The sequence below is a fragment of the Grampus griseus genome, assembly GCF_964374135.1.
Source record: "Grampus griseus genome assembly, chromosome: 13".
NCBI lineage: Eukaryota > Metazoa > Chordata > Mammalia > Artiodactyla > Delphinidae > Grampus > Grampus griseus.
In genome coordinates, this window is record NC_139007.1 from 72,121,878 (window position 1) to 72,143,888 (window position 22,011).

At 40.5% G+C, this 22,011-nt stretch overlaps 1 protein-coding gene across 1 annotated transcript in view; it reads left to right on the forward strand.

Annotated features, from left to right (window-relative positions):
• UST (uronyl 2-sulfotransferase) overlaps nucleotides 1–22,011 on the forward strand; it is a 288,827-nt gene that overhangs the window by 12,506 nt on the left and 254,310 nt on the right. The window lies entirely within an intron of this gene.

Genomic DNA, 22,011 nt, shown 5'->3' on the forward strand with positions numbered 1-22,011 from the left:
AAGTGACTCTCTTCTAAATTGTCTTCTTTTGAAATGACTGTGCCACATCCACCCCTGTTCTGTAGTCATGGCAGGTGACTGGAGTGAGGGGTGGGAGGTGAGGGCGTGCAGCTCTCTGGAGCTCTGTCTCAGCTCCTAAATACAAGACTTCCCGAGTCCTTGGCGCCACAGTTGTGTTGGATGGTCTCCCCCTGAGATGCCCTTCTCCTCACTCAGGAGCACAGCCCGCAAGCCACTTCCAGTTCACAGCAAATAGCACCGTGCATTCTGCTCTGCTTCCTTCCATCCCTGAGACTTTGCTGAGTCTGTAAGAAGCAGAGGACAGGAGGAACTGACGTCGTGCTTAGAATGCAGCATCTTGCCTGGAAGTATTTTCTCAGTATTCCAGAGAACAGTGGAACTGACTCATCTGGTTGGAGTTTTACAGAAATGTGATTGCAGATTTTTTGCGACTTCATTCTGCTTTAGTGTCAAAATTCAACCAACGATGTGCCAAAAAAAGTGTGTAAAGTCACATACAGATTTAGACGCTTGAAGAGGAAGTTATTTTTACTATAGTGGGGAAGAAAACAGAAAGTGATGATTGGCGGAGAATCCAAGGCAGGGCTGAGTCAGGAGGCGAGGCTGGGGCACACCTGCATCTCCAGTCTCGCCAGACTGGCCTGGGAATTGTGGTGTGGTCGCCTCTTAGCAGGTCGAGTGAGGAGTTCCGGTGTGGTAGACCTGCCTGGGGGAGGAGAATGTTGACATAAACTCTGCGTATGATGCATGTTTAAGCCGTGTGGGGTTAATGTTGGTTCCTCCTGAAAATGTGTGTGCGCTCTCCAGGGTCCCTCCTTAGAAGCCGCTCTCTAACTAAGAGCTACGTAAGACAAGGAGGTAAGAATGGAGAAACGGATTTTGGAAAGCTCCATAAACATGAAAGCCAATTGGTGCAGTGTCTTTAGTTTGCTTTAGCAGATGACTGGATTGAGGTCGTATTATTTTCTTGCTCGTGCTTTTCCCAGCTCAGAAGGCTGCTCTTTGCTTGCCCGGCGGAGATCTGAGGCCTTACGGAGTCTGAAAGGTTTGTGGTCATGTTCTTCTAGTCCCGTTGTGAGATGAAGAGGTTCCCGGAAATAAAGGGAGGGAGAAAGAAATATGTGTTAGCAGCCATAGTCTCTATCTTTTCACTGCTCTCTTCACCTGGGCAAAGGATACCTACAGCTACCATTTAGTGATAACATTTCCAGTCTCATGAGTTTGTAGCTTGATGGCGAACTTTTCAAATGCATTTAGACAAGGCTTTATTCAGGCCTTCTTGCGTCTTGCTCTCCTGTTCCTTATGGCTGGGGAGAGGTGTGTAGGTTTCATGAGCCTGCGTCTTGAAGTGTGCACAGTTACGATGGTGCCACTCTGTTTGTGACCTGCACTCTGGCATAGAAAGTGTGGGTGTGGGCACATTCTTAGGTGTGCTCCCTAGCTTGGATAGGGAGAACCTACTAGAACATACTTTGGTTATTGGGCAGGCTTCTACTTTTGTGTTTCGTTTCTTTTATGGCATTAATGCATTGCTGTTTCAAAACACAGCTAGCTCCCTTTCGCCAGATATTTCCCGGCCACCTTGTTGGAATGGTAGGTGACGTTTTGTTAATTTCAGAGTAAGTCTTCCCCACAAGGCTTACACTTCATTGAAGTTTCACATCAATGAGACTTAAAGGATCAGAGAACATGAGTTTTCCTATTGTTTTCATATGCCCGCCCTCCTCCCCATTTGGCTTCTCTCTGTCATCTCTTCTATCTAATCAAGTTTATTCCTTCAACAAATGTTCATCAAACTCCAGTTATGCACTGGGTGCTGGAAGTAGTGTGACTGATAACTCTGTCCCTGCCCTTGGGGGGCTGCATTCTACTAGGAGGGGCAGAGAAGGACTTAGGATAAATGTAAGGAGTGATGAACAGGGGTGTCTGGGAAGCCACAGGAGGAGAGTAGAAGCAGGGATTGGATCTGCCTAGCTGTGATTAGGCTAATGATGTCTTTGGTTAAGACCCTGTTTATGCCAGTAGCTAAGGGGTTCTCAAATCTGGCTGCGCGACAGAATTACCTGGAGAGCTTTGGAAAATACTGATTTCCATTCATTTGGTCAGGGGTGGGGCCTGGGCATCTGTATTTGTTTAAAGCTCCTCATGCAATTCTGATAGGCAACCAAACTGGAGAACCTGTATAGTTGATACGTGGCCGGATAGCTTTGTGTGTGCATTAGGTCTTCTCGTGGTGCTATTCAGAGATGCTTAGCCTATAGTCTTTTATTTGGCCGTGACTTATAACACTTTAGCTTTCAGCTTCTCTATACCAGCTCTTCTCAAACTTTAATGTGCGTTCAGATCACCTGGGAATTTGTTAAACTGTAGATTCAGGTGCAGTAGGTGTGGGGTGGGGCCTGAGATTCAGCATCCTCAACAAACTCCCAGTGTCACCGGTGCTGCAGTCGGAGGACCACACTTTGAGTAATAAGCGTCTACACTGTAGCATGTTTGGAATGTGATTAATACTTGTAAACAGAAAAGTGAGTGAGGGTTCATCCTAGCCCACTAAAGATCTGTGCTATTAAACATTTTATAAGTTTCTTTTAATTGAATTCTCATTCACCAATTTGATTGTTCGAATTTGAGAACATTAGATTTTTCTTAAGAATCACACACTTGCCTGATTAAAGTTTAAAATGTCTGCTTTTATTAATTTCTGCAATCCATAGTGTTAAAATGCAGGCTGTTTGGAGATTTGTGAACATACAGATTTGACTTAATGTCAAGTTCATTAATAAGCATAGGAAGTTAAACAATTGGTCTTGGATGTAAAGTTTCTTCAAACAGTTATTGCAGATTCTTGCACTGTTTTAAATTTTAATGATGTCAGAATTCATTGCTAAGTGTCCTATTATCCAAATACTCCAGGTAAAGTTTTTTTTTTTTTTTTTTATGGTCAGAGCGAATAATTGGATATAAATAAAGCAAATAATTAGAATGACTCGGTGTAATGTTTTGAAAACACAATTTTAATAGATAATTAAAACCCTTACATGATCATTGTAGAAAACTGGAAAATAGAGAGAAGAGCACAAAGAAGAAAGTGAAAAGCATGTTAATTCCTTTACTCAGAACTGCTTTGGTTTGGTTACATTCTTCCTCTACTCAGCAGTACCACAAATGTTATTCCATGTCTTTACTTTTCAACAACATTGGTTTTCAGAGCAGCAGAGTTTCCTGTGAATGTACAGTCATTCCTCCAGCAAGGCCTTTTGATGTTTAGCGTATTTCCAGTTTTTCACGATTCTGCATAAAGCTGTGATGAGCAGTATTACATTTTTGCACACTTCTCTACCTCCCAGGGAGAAATTCCTAGACTTGGAATTGCTGGGGTCAAGTGTGCACCTATTTAAAAATTGCTTTTGGTACAAACTGTCACTTATCTCGGTGTGTCTCAGCCGCAGTCTGCTTTGCTCTATTTTACAAGCACTGGATATAATCTTACAAAACTCCTCACCCATTCAGTTGGTGAAAAATGATATTTAAGCTCGAATTCACATTTGTTTGAATATTAGTGAAACTGAACAATTTGACTATGTTTTGGGAATTACAGTTTTACCCTTTCCCATGTTTTCCCTATAGATGTGTTCTTTCTCTTACTAATTTTAAGAACTCTTTAGAGATGAAGGGTATTAGCCCTTTACCATACATGCACATATGTTTTTTTGAATTGCTCTTTAGTTTTTCAAATCAGTTTCTTTTATTTTTCCTTTATGCTAATTAAGTTTTTTCCATTTATTACTTTTCCTTTGCTTTCATGCTTAGAAAGGCCTTATATCCTGTCCCTATATTTTCTTCTGATTCTTTTGTTGTTTCACCTTTGTTTTACATGCTTTCGGCGTTTATTTTGGTATAAATTAACTCAATCGTTTTGCAAGTCTAGCTGGAGACGAAGTCATACTTGAGTGATGTCATTCTTTAACATTAAATTCATTTTTCAAACGTTGGAAGTGATTTCAAGCTTAACTCCTTTTAGAGGGTTTGAAACCCCTGTTTGCCATTTAATTCCTAAACTTCTGGGAACAAGGTCCCCCAGCTTCCAGCCCAGTGCCATTGTTTCTGGAGAGAACTTTTGAGAGTCAGTGGATTGTGGAGTCGCTGGCAAGGCCAGGCAGACATGACCACTCTCCTTGCCCACGCTGCCTGAGTTGCCTGAGTGAGTGTGGGACGAGGCAAATGGATAGGTCTTAGTCTCTTGATTCCTTTCGGGTCTCTGGAGTAAAAAGTGAGCACACCCCACCTCCAGACACATGCATCATTTTCAGTTTAGCTAGAAACCTTAGGGGGTGGTGATAGGTGAGCTCCTCATCAACAGCCTGGCTCAAGCCACCCTCAGCCCTTTGCAGCACCTTGTAATGACAGCACTCTTTTAAACACTATTTTTATAAGCAGCTAGAGGATAATAAGTTTAGTTCCTGTGTGTTGTTATTCTTTTTAATGTTTATAAAATTCAAGAGACCACAATTTGAAGACACAGACATTTGAAGACACAGACATTTTTTTTTTTTTTTTGCGGTACGTGGGCCTCTCACTGTTGTGGCCTCTCCCGTTGCGGAGCACAGGCTCCGGACGCGCAGGCTCAGCGGCCATGGATTACGGGGCCAGCCGCTCCGCAGCATGTGGGATCCTCCCAGACCGGGGCACAAACCCGTGTCCCCTGCATCCGCAGGCGGACTCTCAACCACTGCGCCACCAGGGAAGCCCAAAGACACAGACATTTAAAGGCCAACCCTATGGTCTAATAGAGCTACATTTTCTTCTTTGGAAATCAGATTTCTTCTGTGAATTTACCTTTAACAGGATGTTTACTATTACAAGAGGCAATGTAGTGTAAAAGAGCATTGGGCTTCAAATCAGAAGTCCTCTGTTTGAGTCCTGGCTTTGCCAGCGTGCAGCTGTGTGACCTTGGGTAATTCACTTAATCTCTCTGAGTCTCCATTGAAACTTTAGAGGGACTCTTTCTGTTCCAGGACAACAACCACTAGATTATAAAGAGAATGCTATCTGATACTCTGCTGACTGGAATACTGTGAAAATTTGCATTTTTAATATCTGCTAATACACATCTTCATTTTAATTATCCAGGCAGAAGCCTAGCCAGAGCAGGTGGCACTCCAGAGTGTAGGAGCCAGAGGGATGTTACTTACTGTGGGATGTGTGTGCGTTGTGTCGACAAACAAACAAACACATCCATCAAAATTCTGTCTCTAGGCATTCACAAACTGTGGTTATATGTTGTGTGTATTCCTGCCCTTTCTGTAATTTATAGTTTGTGTGTAGGAAGAAGACCTCCAAAGATCATGTACATTGCATTTTAGTCTATCGGATATTTTTATCCTTGAAAGAATATTCTTGCAAAGAATAGTTTGGTGACTAAAACTTCTAAAACATTTACCCTGTGATCATTTGATAAGATTTTAATTTTTCAGTTTTATTTTTCAAAATTGAGTGTGCCAGAGACACAAAGATTATCTCAAGAGCTTCTAGTCGAGTCTCTGATATAGATGTATAAATTCATTACTTTCATGTATGTGTTTGTAGTAGTAGAGATTCATTCACATCCCTTGGGGAGCAAGGGGGGAAAATAGGGAGAAGGGGAGGGCTTCATGGAAGAAGTGACATGAGCTGGGTGTTGAAGCATAAATAGGAGTTTGCCTGACAGAGATGTGGGAAAAGGCATTCCAGAAAGAAGGAACAACACTGGCAAAGGCAAGCCAGTGGGCACAGTTGTGGCCCCTTTGAGTCCACTGAGTAGTACGGGTGGCTGTTGAGAGACTGTGACAGAGAGAGGGGAAGTGGGATTGCTACAGGGAGGCTTCTAAGGAAAAGATTGTAAAGGAACTTGTATCTTATACTACCTGGCAAGCAATGGGGAAACCACTGAACACTTTCAGACCACAGTGTGATAGCAGATTTGTTATTCATGAAGATAGCTCTGGAAACAGAAAGCCACGCGGAGGCTAAGCAGGTGTCTGAAATGGTCCTCAGGTTTGAATGGTGTTTTAAAGATCAAAAAATACTTGCACACGTGTCACCAAGCTCACTTCTTTACTTTCCCGAATCGTGGGTGTTAAGCTTGCTTTGCAGAGGAGAAACCTGAACCCAGAGTCGTTTGGAGGGCCCTGAGCTGCTCTGCTGACAGGGTGGGGAGAATTTTGCATCCACTTTGGGTCTGCCCAGGCCCCAGAAATCTCTTCCGTTTCACCCCATGCCATATGGAAGCGTATTTCAACAAAAGTACTCAAGTATTTTTCTCACTCTTCTGGCTTGAACTTTCGAAGTACTTTTAATCTTGATAAAGAAAGCTTGACAGGAAAATCAGCTTAACTCTTATCCTGTAGGTGTTTATTTAGTATACTATAGTCATGTCGAGTTGCCTCTTTGCTGACGTTTTCCTGTTATGATAGCGTTCTACAAGTTGATGGTTTATTTTCTCTGAGTAGCTGAAATGGGAAGAAAAATCCGCACTGCTTTTTTATTAGGATAGGTTATAATATCTTGATTTTATGTTTCATTTATTTCAGTAACTTTGATCATGCCATTTTGTCATAGATTAAGTTGGCGTTTAGGCTATGATTTCTTGCTGTTTTAAATATGACTTTTCACTGTGTATGGCAGGTTTATTTTCTCTGCAGCTTTACTGAAGACTCTTTAGAAGTGACTCCATTTATGTCTCACCTGAAGGCCCATATTCTGGGGCTATTGATCTCACATTCCAAGTGTAGCTTTTTGTGAAGCAGTTCAGCTCTTCCAACCCCTGCTGGAAGACATCCAGCCCTACCTGTGCTGCCACCTGCTCTGTGACGTTTGAAGCAAAATGGTCTAATTGTTTTGTTTTTGGTTTTGTTTTTTAAACCAAAACCAGGTTTCTAAATCTCCAATTTTGTGAAAACACAGTTGGAGGAGAGGTGTTCAGGTCACAAAAGCATTGAACTGTGCTAAGATTGCGGTGGGTGGGTAGATAGTCCTTGAAATGATTTTTTGATCCCTTGAATTTCAGGACACTTTTTTAGAGAAGGGGCAAAGGGAAAAAAGCCCAGAGGGATGCTCCATGCCCTGAACGAGACTGTGTGAACTTGCCCAGGGTCTGGTACTTATTGGGTGATAGATGTTTATTAAGGTAATTAGAACATGTGCCTGGAATGAGAGAGTTTTTGTAGCTGAACATTAAATATATATCTGAAGGCAAAAGGGAATAAAGTGTGTCATGTCATTATTTAATGTAAGAAGCATAGGTGTTCATTGGGAACGGGTGGCCTCTCTTTTTCTACCTTCAACTTATAGGAGAAATTGATTTGATCTTAGAGTATTAGAAGAGACAATGTCTTCTATAGTAATTTTTTCCGGAAAGCGACATGTCCTTCTTGAGGCTGTGCCGTACACTCGCCCTTTATAAAAAGTGAAAAGTGTGCTGTAAAGTCCCTCATCAGCAATTGCATTTCCCTGGGGAGCGAGCTGTCACAGTGGAGGTGTCTTGCTTTTCAGCGGGTTTAGAAAATGGATATTGAACTTGGCCCTGATTGTTTCTCTCAAGTGTCAGTTTCTTCGGGCTTATATTTGGCAGGAAGGGGAGAGCAGTCTGTTGAATGACGGACGTGCTGGGGTGTAGAACTTCAGTGTGGCTGAGTGAGTCTGCGCGTCGAGATGGTGGATGTTTAGGCAGCAGGAGCAGTGTTCAGGTTTATTCACCCTCGCTTGGGCTGAGGAGGCTGCTGGGATCTGCTGGGCCTGCTGGGGGCCTGGCCTTAGATGGGACCCTCCCGGACTCTCAGCATCACTCCTGGTCAGCAGGAATCAGGCTCTGGCGGCTGAGATCTGGGCCGGGATCTTTGTCGGAGGTAGAAGTTCTGAGTAAACATATTTTGAATGCCTTAATGCCTGATCTCTCAAAGGCCTTTTCAAAAAAAAAAAAATCTAACATATTTGTCAATGAGAGAATGGAATTCATTTTACTAGTTTTTCTTCTATAATTTTAATAATAATAGCTATTATTATTATTATTATTGAGGACCCCTTTTTCCAACTGAGCAAACTTTTGTTAGTCTTGCCATAGTTTAGACCCTCTTGGGTACATGATCTCACAAAAATATCCGAGGAACTTTGAAAAAATCATAGAAAATAAAGGATATTGGGCAATCAACTGTAAAGGAGGTTAGAATTTGGGACTTAAATTTCTTTCCATATCTTTTAATTTCATCCAAATTTATATGAATTAGAAAATGGTCATTTTTTTCATGTTTGGAATAAGATGACATGCATATTAGAAGTCTAATTTATTTTTCAGGTGTCCATGAAGTAAACGGAAACACCAGAAGACTGTTTTACACACACACGCACACATGAACGTATTTTTTGTACGCTGGAATGGTAAATATTCAAGTCTTTTCCATTGGGTGACATTTTGTTTAAACATTTTTGCAGGACATTCATATTTTCTATTTTTACCTTTTGAAAGGGACAGTGTAAGGGACAGATGTAAGAGTAAATTTGTGAATTTGCACCAAATGCCAGGTGTAGGGTTCTGTGACATCTCAAAATGCCTTTGGGCATCGTGCACTTGACGACTTTCCAGGAGGGAGTGAGAAGGGATTGTCTGAGAGAATCAAATTCTCAGTCGTCAGCTGCCCAGTTATTCTTTTCTAAAATTGATCTCCCTGAGAACGTCACGCTGGCTGTCCTTTCCCACCAGTTCCCCCTTGATGCCCTTCCCCCACTTTGCATGATCTTGCTATGCTGGGTGCCAAACACCGCCAGGTGCTAAAGGAAGAATTCAAAGGCTGGTGTTAAGGAAATGAATGACTAGTAAAGGTAATAAACGTTTTTCCAAGTCAGGTGGTTTCAGTTCTTTTTTTTTTTCAACCAAAGTGAAGGAGTTCAAGTTATCAAGGAATCAAGTTATCCCTTCAAGCAGATGATCTACAGATCACTATGGGCTTTAGAAAGCATTAAAGAAGTGAGTGGCAGGGCAATAATATAACTCGTCCCTTTCCTATCTACTAATCTGTGTGAGCAAGGCTTCTCAGTGTTCACACTTATTAAAATGAAAAATGGAATAAAAGTGAAACAAGTAAAATTCAGTTATAGATACATTAACTAGTTAAATACCACAGCCCTGTTCATCTCATTAATAGATGCATTTTCAAGAAAATTGTACTTTTGCTTTTTAATCATTATTTGTGAAATTTGTGAAACCTTTATGTTGATCAATTGTGAGCCAGTGGCAATCTTAACAGTAACTCAATGCAGAAGATATTTTTGAAACCCTTAGACATTTTGGTCACAGAAAAAATTTAAAAATAAACTTCAATTTACATATGTATTTTCATTGAACAAAATAGAATAGAGTGATCAAAAAATACTCTCAAACATAAAAATATGTTCTGTTAGAACAAAAATCTGTCAGGGAAGTGAAATGAAAATACATTGTGTTAGTGGAAAAAAATGAATGCAAGAAAAACCAGTTAATTCCTTCCTCCGCCTGTCCTTCCTTCAGAATGGACTCGCCTCTAACAAGGATTTCCCAGTACTGAGGATAACTTACATATACCTGAGTTATCTTCTCCCACTCTCTCCTGGTCTCCCAGGAGACCGAGGTAACTAGTGTTCTCAATCATCTATTTTCTGTTCTCTGCCAGGTTTTGCGGGGCTTGAATAATCTATGAAATTGAGAGCCTTCTTTAAGAAGAAGAATTAAAAATCATGAGTTAAAAATGCCCAACCAGCACCATGTCACCCAATTCGAGATGTTGTATGAGGAACGGGAAATTGGAGAGGAAGGTGACAGTGGTCTTAACCCATTGCAGTTACACAGCTTACCATTGCAGAGTTTACAAAATCACGTGACCATGTGCTTACTGCTAGTAAGTTTATTTATGCAAGTAAGGGCTCCTGAGGCTTAAGCTTCAGTAATTTCACTGTGAATCTACCTGTGTGTGTGTGTGTGTGTGTGTGTGTGTGTGTGTGTGTGTGCATTCTGTTGGATATATGTATAAAATGATGTAATTGTTGTATTTTAAAATGGCAATCACATCCCTTGCAGCTTTTTAAACATATGAAAAATTCTGGATGTTAACCTAAAATGTGCTAGGGCATATAGAGTTTTTCAAAATCCTTATGGGGTTATGTGAGCACAAAAGTTTGAAGACCAGCATGGTACAGGGTAGTCTATGCTGTTCTAACACTTAGAAGAAGAACGCATACCTCACCACCATGGGTGGAAATGAATCCCCCAGTGTATTTGAAGGTTTCTGAATGAAGGAAATGGTCCTGGTCACCAAAGACTGTTACCAGGTCTTGCTACTTGAGAGCATGGCTGCACATTGAGCTATGTCCTGGCTTCACATCTGCTTGCCAGGGAAGCATAGAAAACCAGTTTCCTCCGTCCGTCTGCCTCTCCTTCCCCTTACTGCTTCTCTACTCCCCTCTACCTGACCAGCCTGTCATTGATCTGAGTTACACCCTGGATTAAGAACAAAAATTAAATGTTTCTATCTGCAAGGTTCTTAGATCTCATTTGGAGCATTTAACTCTGAGTCTTCCAAACTTGACATTCCCACACCCATCCCTTAGTGAATAGAGAGCCCTTAAGTTGCCTGCCAGTTTCTAAGAGGCATCAGGGATTATAAATAGCACGTAATTTTTTTTTTCATTGCCCCAGTAAAAATTATGTTCCATTTTGGTGGTGGTCATGATGGTAGGTAGAACTTAACTTGATCCTGATAACATTTATTGGATGTTATTTAACTGTGCCATGCACCTTATTTCAATATGTTTGTAAATTCTTTGATGACAGGGCAGGGACTATGCCTTACACATCTTTTTTTGATTCCTCACCGAATCTGGTGCCATGTTAGTACTTATCAAGGAAAATGCAATATAGATAGAATTAAATTGGAAATTTACTGAATTTAGATTACATTGATGTATTCATTTAGTCAGAAATATTTATTGAACACCTACTATGTGCCAGGGGGCTTCAAGGAGCTTGTAGTCTAGTGAAAAAAAAAATTCTAATGTTAATTGTCTACCGTGGGCTCAGTGGCAATGTCATTTTAAAAAGTTTGATCATCACAAAATCCTGTTCATTTTCCTGATGGATAAAGCTGAGGCTTAGAGATGTTAAGTACCTTTCTGGGTAAGCAGAGATGCGGGACTTGAATCCACACAGTCTTACTCCAGACCACGAACTGCTCCATTGTCAGTCTGTGGCAGTGAAAGACAGACAGCTGGCCATAGTTTTAACCTTATTGGAAAAGAATCCAAAATATGGGGACTATTTTTATGATGTCACAATTATCTACACTTGATAAAATATGAATTTTATACTTGGGACTGTAGGAGAATATGACATATATTTTTGTCTTTTTTTTTTTAACTGAAAAAGCAAGCTGAAAACTTTGTTATTTATATTTTCTTTTATGTATGTTTTAAAGGATATGTGAATTTCAGAGAATTGTTCTTATTTCTCTTGGCTGAAGTAATGGGGCAAATTTATCTCATCTCAAAGAAACAAGCAAAAATGACAAATCTTTATTTTTTTCTTTCATTTGTCTATTCATTTATTTTATTGAGGTACAGTTGATTTACGATATTATATTAGTTTCAAGGGTACAACATTGTGATTTAATATTTTGGTAGATTATACTCTATTTAAAGTTATCATAAAATATTAGCTAAATTCCCTGTGCTGTGCTGTATATCCTTATAGTTTATACATGGTAGTTTGTACCTCTTAATCCTCTACCCCTATCTTGCCCCTGTCCCCTTCCCTGCCCCCACTGGTAACCCCTAGTTTGTTGTCTGTATCTGTGAGTCTGTTTCTGTTTTGTTATGTTCATTCCTTTAGTTATTTAGATTCCACACATAGGTGATAACATACAGTGTTTGTCTTTCTCTGGACCGATCTTATCTTTAAACCCCAGCGTGATGCTGTTCTGGGCCAGGGCAGTTGTGACATTTACTCCAGACCCTCCGGTCCTGCTTTCCAGAGATGTGCTTTCTGGTTCTCGTTCAGGCATTTAGTGAATCTTCTTCCAAATTAAAAAAAAAAAAAAAGAATGACCGTTAGCTTCCATTTTCCAACACGTTCAACCCTTTTCTCAGCAAAAGTGTTTGTGGTGGATTGTTGAGGGTAGGAGTGTGGTCAGTGATGTAACTGAGAATTTCTGGGACTTGGAAACAGAGCTGGTTTATTGTGACGACCAGTTTTAGCAGAAAGTGTAACAAAGTTTAACTAGACTCAGGAGTTGGAGTTGAGCATTTTGAAAAGACATACTTGTAATCAAAAGTATTGTAAAACCTTCATTATCTGGAGTGCCAGTATATAGAAGAACATCAGCTCCGGACAACAATGTTTTCTGGAAGGAGAAGGTTTGCACCTTTAACCATCATGCTGCCCCTTTTCTTTAACCACGTTGATGGAAATCTCTCTAAAGCATATTACACATTCTTTTCTTCTCACATGGAACTGTTATTCATTGTTTGATTTTTTTTTTTTTTTTTTCCAGTACGCGGGCCTCTCACTGTTGTGGCCTCTCCCGTTGCGGAGCACAGGCTCCGGACGCGCAGGCTCAGCGGCCATGGCCCACGGGCCTAGCTGCTCCACGGCACGTGGGATCTTCCCAGACTGGGGCACGAACCCGTGTCCCCAGCATCGGCAGGCGGACTCTCAACCACTGCGCCACCAGGGAAGCCCTAATTTTGTTGTCATTTTATCTGCACACAGTGCCCGGCTCACTTACCAGCTTAGTAGAGACTGTATTTAATGAATAAATGATGAGCATTCATGAACCTTAATCTCCTAGGCTTTAGACCATGAGCTCATCAGAAGCCTTTTTTATTTGTTTAACTCCTGTTTTCAGCTGTGTTTTAGATGCAGGAGCCTGATGGATAACTCTGATTAAATAAATGATTTGATTGGATTACGCGATTTTGATAGGTTTTTCTCAGATAATACCTAATCAAACATAAAGCCAAACAAATATTAAAGGTTCTTTTTTTCTAAAACAGGGCATGACTATTTTAAATTGACTTCCTTATGTTTACATATCAATAAAATCAGGATCTCAAAAATAAAAATAATATAATAATAATTTAAAATTTCAGCTTTAATTTAATTTTCCATGTAGACAGAGGGCAGGAGATGGCTTTCTGGGGTATCGGGCTGGTCTCTTTTCCTGTAAGGAGTTCAGAGTCCTAGTTCCCAAATTTTTTTGTTTTTCAGGTGACTCATGCAATGTTGTTAACTTCTTTATTTTCTCTCTTAAAAAATAATTTCAGAAGCAAGGTAGGGAGATTTTGGCCTATTTGAGATACTTTCTGTCTTATTTACTTATATCAAGTGATTTGACTAAATGGTTTAAAGTCCTGAGTATCCCAGGCCCTGGCTGGATATCCTGTGCCTTGGTTAGAAACAGAAGGAAGTATCCCTTTGGGGATAACTGGTTATACAAGGGTGCCCATCCTCGGGGAGGATGCAGGCACCATGGCTTGGTAAATAGAGCATGGCCTCCCTTTCAGCCCTGCCTGCGCCCCACTGCAGACCACCTCGTGCAGAGCACACTGGTGTGGACAGTGGTCATGCAAGGACTCCGATGTCACGGTGGGGACTTGGCAGGAGGATCATTCTAGGGTCACAGGTCTGAGTCCTCCACTTTCAGGGTCCATCCAGGATACCTGTGGTCTGCAGGCCCGTAAGACATCATCACTGACATTGTGTCGACTTAGGGACCGAAACCCAGGGCCTTGGGGCAACTTATGAGGATTATAAAGCCAATACACGGTGGGGTGTGGCCTGGAGCCAGAGCTCTGGCCTTTTCTGGCATTGCCCAAGTCTTGTCCGCTCCATCCTGTCCAGAATGCACTGGCCGTAGCTTATCCTCCACTCTCTTCTCTCTGTCTTTCATCCCATGGTGGGCACAGAAACCCAGCCCCTCTGCCCTGTTCTGTAAGGCCCTACCCCAGCCCCCCTGGGCCCACGATGTGCTGTCCTTACCAGCTGTAGCGCCCATATGGGACTTCTCTCTTTTTCTGCAGAGTGACTAAGCTTTTACTTTACCAAGTTGTTTCTTTGTGGAACCCTTTTTTTTTTTTCCAGCCAGAAAGTACTACCTAAAACCTCCTGGAAAATTCCTCATTATTTCAGAAACATCACTGGTCTTCTGCTGACTCAGCATTTTTGTTCTAATTTTCAAGTGTGGATTTCAGACACTCACCATTTCATTGAGGGAATGAAGTAGACATGAGGGAAAATATTATGTAATATCAAATTATCATCACAACTCTCTCAGACAGTACTTTTAGACTTTTCGGGTGTTTTCAAGGAAATCTCCTTAACATTAGTTTCTCCTGGAGGTTCCTCACTGGGTGTTTTCAAGGAAATCTCCAACTCTATAGAAGAGATGTGATGGAAGGACAGGAGAATTTAGTTAACTGACTCCAGTGAGGATGCTGGCATCTGGAGGAAAGAGCATGGGTTGAGGGGTTCTTGTTCTGGCCTGCCTCTGTTTCTTCCATAGCCACAGGGAAATAAATCCCACTCCGCACATTCTGTGAGCTGATGCAGTATACGTGAAAGCACTTGAAAAATTCAGAAGCTTTAGAAATGTAGGTATCATCCTTACTGGAAATATAAATATGACTTTGAGATAAAAGAGGACCTTTGGTCTAAATAAGTTTAGGAAATAGTGAATTATTCTCTTCTTGGAGATTCACAGCATATTTTAACATATTAAGGGTTCCCCCAAGTCCTACAGATAAGAGGTCCTATTTAATTCTATTTAACTTTAGTCTTTCTCCAAATTTTTTCCTCCTATAAAGGATGGAAAACTTCCTCTGTCCTTTTATATTATGTTACTGGGGCCTGTGAATTAAATTGGCAACAGACAGATTAACAGGAGAAAAGGCGTACAAATTTAAAAATTTTTACATGTGCAGGGGCTTCATAGAAGAGAAGTAAAACCCCAAAGAGGTGGTTAGACTTGGGGACTTATATGCCATTTTAACAAAGGGTGATAAATTGAAGAGAAGTGACTAGACAAAGGAAATAGGGATTTGGGCTTCCAGGTGAGTAAATTGTGGGAAGGAGACTAGAAAATGTATGATGATAATAGTTGTTTAGTAAGGTTTGTTATGCAGACCCAGTTGTCTCTGGTAATAAAAGTCATTTCCAGAAACATTCTCCTCTTCCTGGTACAGGAGAGGGGGACATCTTTACAAGTAAAACTTTGCGTCACCTTTACAAAGGAAAATTTGTGCCGTTCTTTTAGGCAGAGAGCTGGAGGACAGAGAGCTCCCCTTATGTCTGCTGTCTCTCAATTGCCTTCAGCTAAAAAAATAATCCTAATGCAAAGTGGCATATTTGGAGGGTGGTGTATTCTGATCCCCTTCACTCCCATGTTGTTAGTTGCCTCTTTCAACTACTGTGAGTGGAATTCTTGGAGGGCATGTGAACTTGGTGAAAAGACTTTATGCTGTTTATTTTGGCAGCTTCCTTACTGATTCTCAGGTTTATTCCACCTGAGAAGTCTCCAGGCACTAAGTTTGGATCAGTGAGATATTATTATGTTTTATGATATACTGTACATATACAAATACATGTACAGATACAGACACATGTCTCTAACTAGGTAGGAGTGTTTTGCCAGATGCAGTTAAGTCATATTCTCTCTGTTGCCAGAGCTCAAGTTTCAGTCAACCTTGCAGAGAGTATTTTTCTCCTGGAATCTGGTTTACGTATACCTTTTCCCTAAAGAAGTAGAACTATCATTATTTTTTAAGAATTCTTTCTTCTTTGGGGAAATTATGGACGTATTTTCTTCACACAGCTACCAAATGGTTTGGATATTTTATTTTACTTTATTTCATTTCATCTCATTTTTTTGGCTGCACCCCACGGCTTGTGGGATCTTAGTTCCCGGACCAGGGATTGAACCTCGGCCCTTGGCAGTGAGTACGGGGAGTCCTAACCACTGGACCTCCAGGGAATTCTAGAAATGGTCTTGCTATTTTAGCACTGACATTTATATGTAAAATTAGAGCTTCTTAGAGTTTTAGAGCTGGAAGAGGCCTTAGCGACTGTCTTGTCCAGTGACTCTCAACCCCCAAGCATGTTATTAGCATGACAAAGAACATACACTTGCGAGTGAAAGCCTGGGGAACTTTGAAAAAGCACACATTTCCTTCTAATCTTCCAGTTTCTGCTCCTCCGTCATTGCAACTGAGAGGTCTCTCTGCCCAACAGGAACCTGTCACACGCCTAGGGGGCTGGGGACAGAAGCGTTGCATTACAGATCCATTTCATCCTCACATTTACAGATGGAGATGGAGAGCCTGCCAGGTTCAGTAACTTGTTCAGAGTCACACAACTTGGCCTAGAGCCTGGCTGCTGCTGATCAACCCACTGCTTTTTTTCCCGAGTTTTTCCGAAATGTCAGCGAATTTTGAACTACTTCTGTAATTGATGCCATATCATGTACCCCCCCATCTACCATCAAAGACTAACTTTTATATGTAAATAATTTGTAAGATAAACTTTATATCAGTGTTCTATCTGGACATATAACAACCAGTTCCACTTGCTATGAAAAAAAGGTAACATTAAAAATAATGCAATGAAAAGATATGTTAAATTTTAAATCAATAAAGTTACCTGTTCAACGTTCTGAGCCTGAACCTTTCGCTCTGCTACAAAGATTATTCAGTTATAGAGATGTTAATATATATTTGCCCCAAACTATGCCTTTCTTGTGCAATAAGAAAAATTGAAAGAGAATTTTGAAGGCGATAACCTTCTCCATATTTAAGTCTAAGTAATGTTTGCCCACCCACACATCATCTAAAATCCTCTCAGATTCCCCCAATGAGTGATCTGTGCGCCATATATTGGGTGCTGGCTCCCAAAATGGAGGACCATGTCTGGCAAATCATAGCTTAGTTTGTATCCAGACTAATTATAAGATCATAGACTTAGTTGCAGTCAGAATATGCCATTGGAAAGAAGAGCAAGTGAGAGTTTGAATAGATATTAGCTGTTCGTGTTGTGTGTATATCCACTGAACCACTGGAAAAACTCAAAACACGGTGCTTGTTACATAGTAGAAGCCCAATAAATATATGTTGATGAATGAATGAATGGAAAGTGATAGTGCTATATCAAGTCAGGTAGAATCAACAGACTGTGGTACTAGCAAGTTGCTGTGTTTTATCCAAAATCACCTTAAAATTCTTGGCAGTGGGCATGACGTAAGGAAGACCCAGTATCAGCAGAGCATGGCCATGGACTATTTAACTAATTGTGAAGAGCACATCTGCATACAGGCATTAAGAAGGCTTAGCCCTTTATCTTTTATAGTCTATGTCACACTTCCCTGTATGTTATCTCAGAGAGGCAGTGCATCTTGAGAAGATCAGTGAAGACCCAGATTTGAATCTTGATTTTACTACCCAGTAGCTAGGTGATTTGAGGAGAACTGCATAATCTTTTTATGGGACTCCTTGAATCTAAAAGTGAGGTTATTATAATGCCCACCTCAAAGGTTTTTGTGAGGATTTAGTAAGGCAATACATATGAAAATACCTTTTTGAAGACTAAAGTACTATACTCATTTGTCTTTATTGAAATTACATACCATTAAAACGACCAGTAAACCTCAGTTTATTCAGAAAGATTGGAAAACATGGAATTATGATTATTGGAATATTCTGGATAAAAGAGGTATTGTAAATGCCTTTCTAGTTAAAAGAATTACAATAAAATATCCTTAATATCAAAGCTATATTGAACACAATTAATCCTTTGGATAAGAATTCCAGATATTGCTGTATATTTCTTGACCAGCACATGAACACTGCAATGGGATGTAGAAAAATATAGGAAGATAACTGACTGAGATAGGTTTGGGCATCCAGTTAGTCATTTATCTTCCTATAGTTTACTCTAAAAAAAGTAGTTCATAAAACACATGTTTACTTATTCTCGATCCCTGAGTATAAAAAGTATATGAGTTGGGGAACTGACATGGGATGTCGGGGAGTAGAATTATAGAATTCTCTTTTTATGGGTATCTTGGGGGAGTAGAATTTAACAAGAATTAGTTTATTTTGCCCTGTTAAGACAAAAAAAATTAAGCCAGTTTTTTTCCATAATATAATACCTCTAGAACCCAATCTTAAGACTTTTTTGCTTAGTATAAATTCTTACATCACAAATCTTGGTAATTCAAGTAGTGACAGTGCTACTAAAAAAATTATAATCAAAGCCACTAACGTTACATGGTAAATCTTTTTAAGTAGTTTCTTCCTGTTAGGTCATATTTTAATAGTTTAACCTTCTTGAATTTTAGTTAAGTTTTAATAATAGATTTTTAAACTAAAATATACATATATATGTATACATGTATTTAGTTTTATTAATTAATCCAGATAAGCCTCAATGGGTATTTAAATAATAGAGCTATAAGTCACTGTGAGGAAGAGTTATTATATGAAAAGATCACTAAAATACATTAGGAATTTCTTTTTAAAATGCTGTTATCGTGCTATTATTCATTTTATAAAGTTCTGCTCATGTCCATAAAATTGGACCATTCCCAAGGATCCACTCATCATCCTCTTATAATAATTATCTGACACATCTAATCTGGATGGCTTTGATAAAAAATATGATCCAAGATGCTTTAATATGTCTTATGAGCTCTTTAAAAAATGATAAAATTCTTGAATGATGCCAGACATTAGAATAAAACTGTCAAGAGAAACTCAACTACTTTTGGCCCTGACAGCCTTTGCTTAATTTTAGGACCAACTCTTACTCCTTTATTAAAAACGTTCTGTAACTATCTCATCAACATGATGTCTGTTAGCAGATTATTTTCACTTAAGGGCTAAGCTGTGACGTTTGAAGGCAACAGTTGTGAATGCCAGTTCAGTTCAGGAAAATGCTGTGGTTAAGGGCTGGCCCATTTTCACATGGAGTGATATTATTCAGGTCTTGTTTTATGGTACTTATATTGTAAATAATATTTTCAAAGTCCATGTAACTACCTGAGCCCGCCAGCAAATGGTACTAGCCTACTTGTTGTCTTAGATCCAGATGTCTAATGTTTAAATATGGGAGGAAATATCTCTGGTTTGTTGAAAGTTTTAATTAGGGTTCACTTTGCTGCTAACACAGCAGAGTTTAAGCTACTAGATTCTTCGTGCAATACTGTTTCCACATTTCTTTTTCTTTCTAGGATGCTCAATTATTTCTTCACCTGAACTTTAATAATCATTTGACCTGAATGATCTAGAAACTTGCTCCTCAACCGGCAGTCTTTGAATCAGCAGGGTGGGATCACCTATGAACTTATTAGCAATGGAGACTGAGGCCCAAGGCAAACCCATGGAATTAGAATCTGAATTTAATATCAATAGAATGCACTATTTGAGCATACTTTTATTTTTTTGATAGCACGATATTAACTTTATTATAATGCATGGTTTCACGGTTCCCCCTGCTTCTAATGATAATGTGTAGAAAAATATTGTTTTGGGCTCGGTTTGAATATGCATGTTTTTCCCCTTTAGAGTTAGCAGCTTGAAAATTTTAACAAATAATATCCAGGGTGACTATCAATGAAGTGTTGTTGAAACCAACAGCTGTATCTGTGTGTTTTTCCAAAGATAATGCCTCCTAGGAGTACAAACACTATGATATCACACTATTTTGTTATTCCTTTATCAGCATCACCATCCAAAATAGCTAATCAGTATCTGAATAATAAAGAGATGGTATGTTTTCTTTATTGACGGGAGGCACTTAGCATAAGAGACTGGTAAGTGGAAATTTTCAGTTGCGTTGGAGTTTGGGCTGAGGCCTCACAGCAAAGTGGAGTGATATGTGCACACATGTTAGAAAGAATGTCGACATATCTGTGCAGGACTTCAGAAGCCTGATGCCTTCCCTCTTGGACAGTACTTTTGAGTACCAAGGATCTAGACCTTTTACAGATCACACACACACGCGCGCGCGCACGCACACACACACACGCACTGTTTTCCAAAAAATTTTATAAACTTTTTGCTCATTGAATTAAAAGAAAATAATGTAACACTGAAAGTATTTTGATAAGGAAAGCTCGTGAAATAAAGATCACACATGTCAGCTAAACACCAAACATCTTTTTCTTAGTCATCACGATTTCAGGATTTTTTTCAGTTTTCAGCTCCTATTGTTTTTCTCTGGAAAAGCTGATTCTTTGAGCACTTTTCTTTCTCTGGAAACAGTAAATTCACATTGTTGTCATATTTATCCTTAAAGTGATTTCAGACTTCAGCGGCTTATAGTGATTTGTTCACTGTTCCTTTGCTGCAGCCTATCTCGGTGGATGTAGCAGTTATTTTAGCTTTCACTTCATGCCGGTGCTAATCTCACTCCTTGCCCTTCTATACCTTTCCGCTAGAATGACAGCTCCTGGTGAGCAGAGACTCTATTTTGTTCCCTACTCTGTATCTCCATTGCCTAACAATGCCTAACATCCATCACTATCTTTTTGCTGACCACAAGCAGTGGTAGGGACTGGAGTGGTAGGGACCACAATATAACCAAAATATAACTGGAGTGGTGTAGGGACCACAGGGGTCTGAAAAAGAGACCAGTGATTCCGATGGAGACAGGTCCGTGTGCCCTTGGGTAGCTGGGCTTCCTGCCTCTCTAACCTGATTCTGAGGTCCTTGCTCTTAGTGCCCTCCACGTACGTGTTGGTGCCTGGTGAATCTCACTCCCTGTCATTCGGATGCTGTAGTGGAGCTGGGGAGTGCCGTCCAGCACTTCATCCCCTGAGTGTGATTGGCTGCTGAGTGCGCACAGCTGGGCCCCTCCTTCAGCCTTGCTCTGTGCTGAAGGCGCCCTTCCTCGCCCAAGGTTATGCCTCTTTCCTGGGGGCAGCCCACCTCCAATGCCTAGTTGGTGTGCGGGTGAAAAGGCCCGATCCCCTTGCCTCAATTTGGGTCAGCTCTGAAGAGCCATCCCAGTTACGGAGCTCCGGACTGACTAGCTGCGGTCTCTGTTGCAGTTGCATTGCAGTTGACCTTCTCCTTCTGCCCATTCCTGCTTCCCTCATGTCTTACAGGTCGTGCCTGAGAGATGCACATCTCTGCCTCAGAGTCTGAGCATCAGCTAAAACAGGTGCTTTACGTGAACCTCAATGAACCTCAGTAACCAGGTTACATAGTCAGCTAACAGCTGAATCTAGACTGGAGCCTGGCTCAATTGAATGCTTTTCCAGTCCCAGTGTTCTGACTCACTCTGAGGCAGTGGTTCTCAACAGGGTGATTTTATTCTCCAGGAGACATTTGTCAACGTCTGGAGACTTGGGGGTTGTTAACTGCATCTCGTGGGTGGAGGCCAGGGGTGCTGCTAAACGTCCCACGGTGCACAGGACGGCCTCCACGACAAGGATTGTCTGGCCCCAAATACCAATAGTGCCAAGGTTGAGAAACCCTGCCCAATGGATGCATGAGACGGGGGAAGTAAAAATTAAAAAGTGCACTTCCATGGATTGAGTGTTTTAAAAAAATCTTCCATTTTAAAACTATTACGTGGATAAATGTATTTTTGTTACATAGGTTTTGCAGAGTTTCCATTTACCAAAGGCCGGCGCATAAGTGTGTAGGGTTGTAGAAATGCCACTCGAAGTCAGTATTTCCACTCCTTTGCTCCCTGGGGGGAAAACGGGGTCTACTCTGTAATCTTCAGGCTGGCAGCAGTTCTGATCATGAAGCCTGTGGAGAAGCATTTAAATACAACACTCCTGTTGTCCTGGGTCTTATGACTACTTGTCCTAGATTTTCTGTCTCTCTTGGGATGTAAATAGTAAATCCTTCCTCTTGCTTCTGTCTTAAGTAACAATAAAGGGGAAATGTGAACCTAGGAATTCCATATCAAGGTCCTGGAGTCTAGGTTTC